Source organism: Peromyscus maniculatus, chromosome 5 (genome assembly GCF_049852395.1).
Source record: "Peromyscus maniculatus bairdii isolate BWxNUB_F1_BW_parent chromosome 5, HU_Pman_BW_mat_3.1, whole genome shotgun sequence".
In the NCBI taxonomy this organism is placed as follows: Eukaryota; Metazoa; Chordata; class Mammalia; order Rodentia; family Cricetidae; genus Peromyscus; species Peromyscus maniculatus.
The window spans coordinates 132832756-132842161 of NC_134856.1; the positions used below are offsets into that span (position 1 = coordinate 132832756).

Here is a 9406-nt window from a genome sequence, read left to right on the forward strand (position 1 = left end):
AAAGTGTTTAACTGCTTTTCTGATCCACCGTCCTAAAGTCCACATTCCTCCAAACAAAAGCATGGTCAGGCCTATCACAGCAATATTCTAGTCCCTGGTACCAACTTCTATCTTAGTTAGGGTTTCTATTGCTGTGAAGAGACACCATGACCACAGCAACCTTTCTCTCTCTCTCTCTCTCTCTCTCTCTCTCTCTCTCTCTCTCTTTGAGACAGGGTTTCTCTGTGTAGTTTTGCACCTTTCCTGGAACTCACTTGGTAGCCCAGGCTGGCCTCGAACTCACAGAGATCCGCTTGGCTCTGCCTCCTGAGTGCTGGGATTAAAGGCGTGTGCCACCACTGCCTGGCCTCTTTTTTTTTTTTAATTAAGAAAAATTTTTCATTCATTTTACATACCAATCAAAGATCCCCCTCTTCCCTCCTCCTGCCCCTTCAGCCTCCCCATCCCAACCCACTCCCCATTCCCTCCTGCAAGAAGGTAAGGCCTCCCATGGGGAGGTACATTTAGTAGAGGCAGGTCCAAGCCCCTCCCCTGCCTCAAGGCTGTGTGTAATATCCCATCATAGGTAGTGGGCTCCAAAAAGCCTGCTCATGCACAAGGGATGAACTCCGATCCCACTGCCGGGCAGGGGCGGGGGTGGGGCAAGCAGATCAAGCTACACAACTGTCTCACTATGCAGCGGGCCTAGTCCAGTCCCATGCAGGCTCCACAGCTGTTGATCCAAATTTCATGAGTTCCCACTAGTTTGGTTTGGTTGTCTCTATAGGTTTCCCCATCATGATCTTGATGCTCTTGCTCATAGAAAAAGTATGGAACGCCTCACGAATTTGTGTGTCTTCCTCGTGCAGGGGCCATGCTATCTTCTCTGTATCACTCCAGTTTTAGTATATGTGCTGCCGAAGCAAGCACCACAGCAACTCTTATAACGGAAAATATTTAATTGGGGTTGGCTTACAGCTTGAAAGGTTTGGTCTATTATTGTCATGGTGGGACATGGTGGCAGGCAGGCAGACATGGTGCTGGAATAGGAGCTGAGAGTTCTACATCTGAGTGAGCCACTGGGCCCAGCTTGAGCTTCTGAGACATCAAAGCCCACCCCCAATGATGCACTTCCTCCAACAAAGCCACGCCTCCTAATAGTGCCACTCCCTACAGACCTATGGGGACCATTTTTATTCAAACCACTACAAAATGTAACATGTGTTCACAGCAGAATCACTTCACAAAGCACACACACACACACACACACACACACACACAATGTATACACACACATTGTGTTGGGGGAGCTCATTCATACACCAAGCAAAGCCTTTTAGTGATTCTTAGTTAACTGTATTGGGTTTGATTGTGGCAGTTAAAAAGCATATCCAGAGAAAACAGGATATCTTATCAGTTTTCCCAGCAAGAACACTTGCTCTTTAGGCTTGAGAACACTGGGATGATGCTCTCTGATAGTTAGGAAGCCAAACAAAATTACAAAGCTCTTGTGTACAACTACAAAAGGCAAAATTATACACTCTTAGGACAATTCAATGATGATTGTAGGATTGTAGTTATCTTTATTAACTAGGTATGGTGGCACTTGGGAGGCTGAAGCAGGAAGATCACTCTGAGTTTGGTGCTAGTTTAGATTGCATATTGAGATTCTGCCTCAAAAAAAAAAAAGGAGAATGGAGAGGAGGAGAAGTTATCTTTATTCCTTTGGGGATAAGATGGCTTTTAAAATAGACTCAGTGTAAACAAAAGATGCTATACAATTATAGTTAATCTAAATTATCAAAGGTCTTGCCCAGAACTAACCAATCCTAACATGTGATTGACTCAAGTTAATAGATGTCTGCAGCCTGTGCTCATTCTTTTCCATCCAGGGAATATTGACATGTAGTGCTCAGCCTGTTAGAACCCACCCATACTGGAGGGGGCCATGATGGAACCTTGATTCAGCTGGAACGCCCCCTGAAGGATCACCTCTCCTGGCTTGTGTTCCTTGTGAGGTGATGGAATCCTTGTGAAAGCATGTGATCCCCAGGAAGCGAGGCTCACAGGACACTGCTAGAGAGGTCACTGACAAGGTGACAAACTGCATGTGAGGTGACTACCCATGCAGGATTCCACCTTTTTTGTCCAACTCCCTCTTCAGGAAGCAATTTCCCAGTGGCCCCTGGGGAAGCAAACTGGGACGTAGTTAGCTCTCTGTTGCTGTGGTAAACACCAGGACCAAAGGCAGCTTGGAGAGGAAAGGCTTTATTTGGCTTGTGCTCCCATCACAGTTCATCACCGAGGGAAGTCAGGGCAGAAACTTAAGAAGCAGAGGCAGCGGTGGGAACCATGGAGGAAGGGTGCTTCCTGGCTGGCTCCTCGGCCTCATAGTCAGCTCTCTTTCTTATATTTGGGGATATTGGGGGGCGGGGTGAGCATGGCAGATGGGAGGCAGGGACAGAGGGCGCAAACCTCAGGAAAAGAAAAGAGATACTGGGTGTCTGGGGAGATGGCTCAGTGGATAAAGTGTGAGCATTATGGTTGCATTGGGTTCCCAGAACACATTTAAAGCCAGGTGTGGTGAGCACTTGTGATCCCAGCCCTGGGGAGCCAGGTGTGGTGAGCGCTTGTGATCCCAGCCCTGGGGAGGGGAGACAGCACCATGCCTGCCGCTCTCTGACTAGCCAGCCTAGTCTGCTTGGCAAGATTTTAGTACCCGGTCTCAACAAGAGGAAGAACCAAACAAAAATAAATCAAGGTAGACAGCACCTGAGGAATGGCATGAGGTAGACTTCTGGCATGCATGCACACACCTATACACAGACACGCACATACCTGCACACACATGCATGCACCTGTACACATAGATGCACATGCCTGTACACATACATGCACACACTGTCACACACACACACACACACACACACACACGTACACACATAAGAAAGGAAAGGAAAGAGGTACTGGGTAGTAGATGAAAGCACATCTGAATGGTGACCTTGACCCTGGTGGTCTGTAACACGAATTGCTAAACAGTCTTCTTATTAATAAAATCCCAGAGCCAGATATTGGAATGAATGCTGAAAGATCAGAGAAACAGAACAAGCCACAGCCAACCTCACCTTATCAACTCCTCAGCCTCCAGGGCGAGACTTCCTGTTTACTCACACCTTATATACCTTTCTGTTCCCTGCCATCTTTCTTCCTTCCTAGTGCTGGGATTAAAGGCATATGCTCTTCCCAAATACTAGTAGCAAAGGCATGAGATCTCAAGGGCTGGGATTAAAGGTGTGTGCCACCATGCCTGACTCTGTTTCCAGTGTGGCCTTGAACTTACAGAGATCCAGATGGATTTCTGCCTCCTGAGTGATAGGATTAAGAGTGTGTGCCACCACTGTCTTGCCTCTATGTCTAATCTAGTGGCTGGCTCGGTCCTCTGATGCCCAGATGAGTTTATTAGAGCACAAATAAAATATCACCACAGTGGTCTGCTATCTTCCAGAAGCCCACAGAGCTCCTCTGATTGATTAGGCTTCAGGCCAGTCAGCCCTCCAAATGTGTCACTTGGAAACTTAGATCTGGGGTTCTCCAAGAGGAATATGAGGCCCAGCATCATCATCTGGAGAGCTGTTAGGAACTCCAATTCCAGCCCACCCCACTCCTGCTGAGTGAAGGCTCTAGGTGACCTCATAACGGACATTGTAGTTGTGACTCTGAGGAGTCCCAGTCAGACTCATGAGAAAGACCCCTGTGCTACAGGTTTGGCTGCTATCCTTAGGAGGTTGAACCTAGTACCAGGAAGTTAGGTCATGGGGGTGGGGGCGGGGAGGGAGAGCTGGCCTTGAAAGGGACCCTGGGATCATAGTCACCTCGAGACTGTTTTCCTTTGGCTTCCTAGCTGCCGAGGGCAGCATGCCTCCTATTCCACGTGCTTGCACCAAGATGCATAAGTCACCACAGAGAAGTTTGAAGCAACAGGGCTAAGCCAGAATGGAGCAAGACCTCTGAAACCATGAGCTTCCCTCAACCTTTCTTCCTGTAAATTTACCTCAGGAGTTTGGTCGTAGTGACGGAAAGCTGACAGATGTAGGAGCAGCAGATGCCCTTCCCCCTTTCCACCCTTCTCTAGTGCATCCCTGGATGTAAAATACATGCAAAAGTATATGTCTTGGGTTGGGGGTACCATGGAAGGCAAGGAGCCCTCAGCTCTGCTTCCCCCCGACAGGCTTGGCCTCCCTTGAGAAGTTGCGTGAAATCTCAGCGAGAACTCCCCTGTCATGGCTTATATCACAGTCCTCAAAAATAAAATGGGACCCATGGAGGGGGGCCTATTCCTCTAAGACCCCCGAAGAGGCACCTCTAGAGAAATTAAGGCTCCATGTCAGCCTTGAATGTTTGCAGTAGCAAGGTCACGCCTGCAGTGTTACAGACTTGCTGACTGAAAAATGAAGCAGAGGTGAGCAGAGACCAGAACCAGCAAGAAACCAAACTCTAGCAGCTACTGCAGAGCTCCTTCCTACCTAGATGGTCTCCAGGCTGGGTGAGCAAAGCCAGTGTGGACACCGCCCACAGAAACAGGAGCACGGAGAGGCTGAGGCCCAGGAAGCCACCACCATCCTCAGGGACGGACTCTGCCCTCAGAGAACCCGGGCCTCCAGCCAGCCGCAGGACACTCCCTTTGGCCCCTGGGCAAGAGCGCTGCTACCCCATCCTGTCACAGAAGCCAGAGAGCAATGAAAATGGTGTCCGCCACATCTGCCCAGTCGGCCCCAGGGAAGGCGTCCTCCTGGTCACTTAAAGAGCTCTTTGTGTCTTCATCTGTGAAATGGAGCCGTGAGCATGCTCAGATACGCTCTGTGGGTGTTAAATGAGAGGTACTGACCTCAGACACCTGGCACTGATAATGGCGGTAGCTTTGGGAGTTGCCACCCATTAGTGGAAGGTAAAAAAAAATCAAACTGGCCAGCGACAGTTCTAGCTGAAAGTTTTTGTTTTGGTTCAGAATGACTTACCTGGTGGGAGGGAAAGGTGCTGTTGAGTTGAACTTTTTTCCGAGTCTTGTTTTCAAATGTTCCCAGTTTATTTGTATCTCTGTTTGGGTGGATGGTCCATGTGTGTGGAGGCCAGTTGACTTGGGGCGTCTCTCTCAGTCTCTCTGCCTTACTTTTTGAACAGAATCTCTTGCTGAACCTGGAGCTTGTCAGTTAGGGTAGGCTGGCTGGCCAGAGAGCCTCAGGGAAGCCTCACCCCTGCATTGGAATCACAGGTGTGCACCACCACACCCAACATTCTTACACAGGGGCTGGGAATCAAACTCAGGTCCTCATGCTTATGTGGCAGGCACTTTACCCCGCAGGCCACCTCCTCAGCTCCTTGCAGTCAGATTTGACTTCAGCGTTGTTCAAAATGTTTCTTTATCAAGGCTTAGTAGGTAGCATTTTGTGAAATTTTAGTTTCAGACATGTCTTACACACCAGTGTTATTTGTGGGGAACATGGAAGTCATCACATTAGGTGATCATATTGTCTCCCCTTCCCTTCAACCTTTCTCACATCTCTCAGAAAACAACAACAACAACACATAGCCAGTGTTGCTATGCCTCTGTGATCAGGTTGAACAGTGATGTCTTCAAGTCCATCCTAATCTGCACATGCCCTTTATATCCTTAGATATGCACAGACACCCCTCCCCCAGTATATGTGACATAGGACACCCACTCTAGGACCCTTTCTTTAGGCGTCACAGGGGCTCCCTCCTTACATTGTTCTCTGGAGTGACCACGCAGAAGGCAGCAGGCTCTCTGCCGCTTTGCTGACCATCTGCTGGGCTTTGCACACCTCTCCTCAGGTTAGTCTGCTAACATTTGGCTGCATTAACACTGTGTGTGTGTGTGTGTGTGTGTGTGTGTGTGTGTGTGTGTGTGTGTGTGGTGTTCATGTGTATGCAGGTGCACATGCCTCTGGAGATCAGAGGACACCCCAGGCGTCACTCCTCAGGAGCCATCTACCTTTGATCTGTTTGTTTTGAGACAGTGTCTCTTACTGGCCTTGAGTTACCTTTTTAGCTTTGCCAGTGCCTTTACGTGTGTGTGTGTGTGTGTGTGTGTGTGTGTGTGTGTGTGTGTGTGTGTGAGTGTGTGAGCATGCATGCATGTGTATGTGCACAAGTGCATGCAGGTGTCTATGTACATGTGTGCATTTACATAAGGAGGCCAATAAACCACCTCAAGTGTCATCTGCAGGGGCTGTCCACTTTTTCTTTGAGCTCACTGATCAGAAACCCATCACATAGGCTAGGATGGATGGTCATCAAATCCCAGATACTGACTGTCTCTGCCTCCCTAGTGCTGGGGTTATAAGCCATGTCACCACAACTGGCTTTTTATAATGTGGATTCTGAGCATCTAACTCCGGTCTTCATGCTAGGATAGTGAGCCCACCCCAAGCCCAGCACATCGTTCTTGGGGAAGAACCAAAAATGGGTGACTAAATCATGACAGGATGAGAGAAAGGAAGCAATCTGTGTGTGCGTGCACAACATTCCAACAAGATAATATGATTTGCCTGAAGATGTGAAGACCTGCATGAAACACCACTGTGCAGCCGCCCTTCCCCACCCCCATCTCCCTACAGGACAACTCACCCATTGTCTTTTGTAGACTGGCTATGGTTGGGAAGCCTGGCAGGTCCAGAGACTCTCCCATACCATGTAGGCCTAGCAGTGAAGACAGAACTATCTCCGCTCATTGGTGGCTTGTCCTTGAAAACAGCACTTTGGAGAAGATATGCATGCCCCCAGCACACAGCCGTGGAATATTCCAGGAGTTTAAACCAGGCCTGGTCACTCCTTGAGAACAGTTTCTGTCGACAGCTCACTCTCTTAGGAAATCTTCCTGGCTACCTTGGATAAGTCTTGAGTACTTGGCAGCCTTGGGGAGGGATGATAAGAAGCCTTGAGCTGCATTTCTGGCAAGGGTTGCTCTCCTTCACTTAAAATAGAACATGGAGCTTAGCAGGAATTGTTCAGTGTGTTTAAACAAACGGGAAGCTCTCACTGGAGCCCGAGCCCGGGTGAGAAGAAACTGGATATGTCTGGACATGACACAAATAATTAAGGACAGAGGTCAAGTTCACCAGGAACATCCAAGCATCAGGGGTCTTGCACAGTCAAGGTGACCGCCCCCCACCCCTTTCCCAGCCTTTGAAGGGATACTCCCATGTCCCCAGGCCTGAGCTGCAGGGACACTGGCAGCAGCAGATTGTTCCAAGGTCAAAGGCCACTGTGGGAACAGTGTGCCCCAGCTCAGGCTGTCTCCCTGGCTCCCAAATAAATAATCTGGTAGGGATATAACTCAGAGGCCACCCCAGGGCAAGTTTCTCTGTGTTCCCATCAAAAACAAGTGTTGACACCCAGCTGTCAGAGCTGGTGATGGCCACCTTGTCTCACCTTCTGCAAGGCCCAGGAACCCAGCTAGCAGCCTGAGGCTGCCAATGAACTCCTTCCATCAAGAGGGGCCACTGGGTGGGGCTGCATGGGACCAGAGCCCCAGAGCTAAGGCCTCCATTTCCTCCAGTCCTTTATGTAAGGACTAGCAGAACCGTCCAGAGCCTTGGTGCAATCTGAGCTCTCCAGGACCCTTAGGGATCAGGAGAAGCTGAACTGGCCTCTCACAGCAGAGGAAGCCACAGCAGTAGTTCGCAGAAAACTGTCAGCATTGCCAATACCAGCAGTAGAAACACCCCACACCCACACTTAGAGTACAAAGCCTCCCCAGACACCCCAGGTGCCTCATTTAATGCTCCTTAGGCAGTGCAGCCTGGTATGCAGAGGAGGCATGAAGGAGGGACTCCACAGGTCCATGTCGAAGTTAGCACCTGGTCTGTGGGGCCCTCCCTTTCTATTCCTTGTCGTCTGCAAACTTCCTTATCACCCCCTTCCTGGACCTTTTTATCAGATGTCCCAGACAAAAGGATTAACGTCCCATTTTTCCATTGTCTTCTCAAAAGCTCAACAAAGCTATCACCACGCACAGCCTCCAACAGCGAGGCTACTTAGAGGCAACTCCAGGGCATTGTATTGTCCCTGCCCAAGGTATGTGGTCTGGCTAGACCGCAGCCAAAGGTCATTTATCTCTCCTCTGGAAGCAGCTGGAGGATCTGTGAAAGCAGATACAGAAAGGCAGTTCTCCTTGGCTCACCAATAGAAGGAAGGCCCCCCTCCCCAACACCCAGAAAGTTCCAGTGAGGGCCTATGCTGCAGACTTGGAATAGAAGGCAGGAGGGGGCAGGCCAGGGGAACGCTGCTCCTGGGTTCTGTTCAATCTGCCTTGCTGGGGGGCATCTGGCTCTGGCCAGCATGGCACTGGCTGGAAGCCATGATCTTGTTGGCCCTCCTGAGCTGTGTCAGCTCAGTTTATGGGCTGCTTGCAACTCTGAGCCCACCCACCACCTGACCTACCCGTGCCTCGCACACAAGCACACACAACGACATCCGTAATGCATCACACATCTACACTACATGCACCACCCTGCACACAAACACACACCACAGATATGCACACACACATGTGCACACCACATATAAATACATAAACACACCACCCAGACATATACATGCACACACACATGCCTGGGCAAGCACCCATACACCGCGCACAGTATCAGTTCAACTGTGAACCTCTGCTGCCACCTAGAGGTTCAAATGTGGACCAACAAGTTCAAAATCATTTTCAGATCTTGGACAAAGCCCAAAGATCTGGAAGGTTCCATTTAGGGAAAAGAGTGTGTTGTATTTTGATATCTCTCACACAGCCTTTATTTAAAAGGATGTTTCTTCCACTTTCTTGAACTCCACAGATCACAGTGTGTGTGTGTGTGTGTGTGTGTGTGTGTGTGTGTGTGTGTGTGTGTGTGTTGGGAAGACATCCTTACTTTAGGATCTCTGGAGATACCCAGAGGCTGTGGAGGAGACGGAAGAGGTGTGGAAGAAGCCCCCAGAGGTGAGCTGGGAAGCTGGAAGTCACATGTGTGATGATGTCATGTAGCCAAGGCTTTCAGACAAACAGGGAAAACCTTCCTGAAAGACCTGAGCATGCTTCTGGACTCCCCCAGGACCTGCCAGTCATCCAGCAGAGCTGAGCTCTGTGATCTGCAACAGGGTCCAGGACAGTCTGTGTCTGTGAAGACCTAGGTGGTAAAATTGTCAGCCCCGTGGGCAGCAAGGCTTCTACAATTGCTCTTTTCTAAATAGGACTAAATTCTAACAGAGCTTATCAGTTTCAACAGAAGACTACAAAGTTCACACAGTTTTCACCTGTTGTGACATACTCTTCTACTCTGAAATGTGTGCGCATTCCTTCATTTTAAAACTCTAGGAACAGTGTAGGGTAGATGGCTCCATCGGTAAAGGGCACGAGGATCTCAGT

At 49.4% G+C, this 9406-nt stretch overlaps 1 non-coding gene across 1 annotated transcript; it reads right to left on the reverse strand.

Annotated features, from left to right (window-relative positions):
- Window positions 1-803: 803 nt before the first annotated feature.
- LOC121829957 (U6 spliceosomal RNA) lies at window positions 804-909 on the reverse strand. The gene has a single exon (XR_006072996.1). It is a non-coding gene; the product is annotated as a U6 spliceosomal RNA (small nuclear RNA).
- Window positions 910-9406: the final 8497 nt, after the last annotated feature.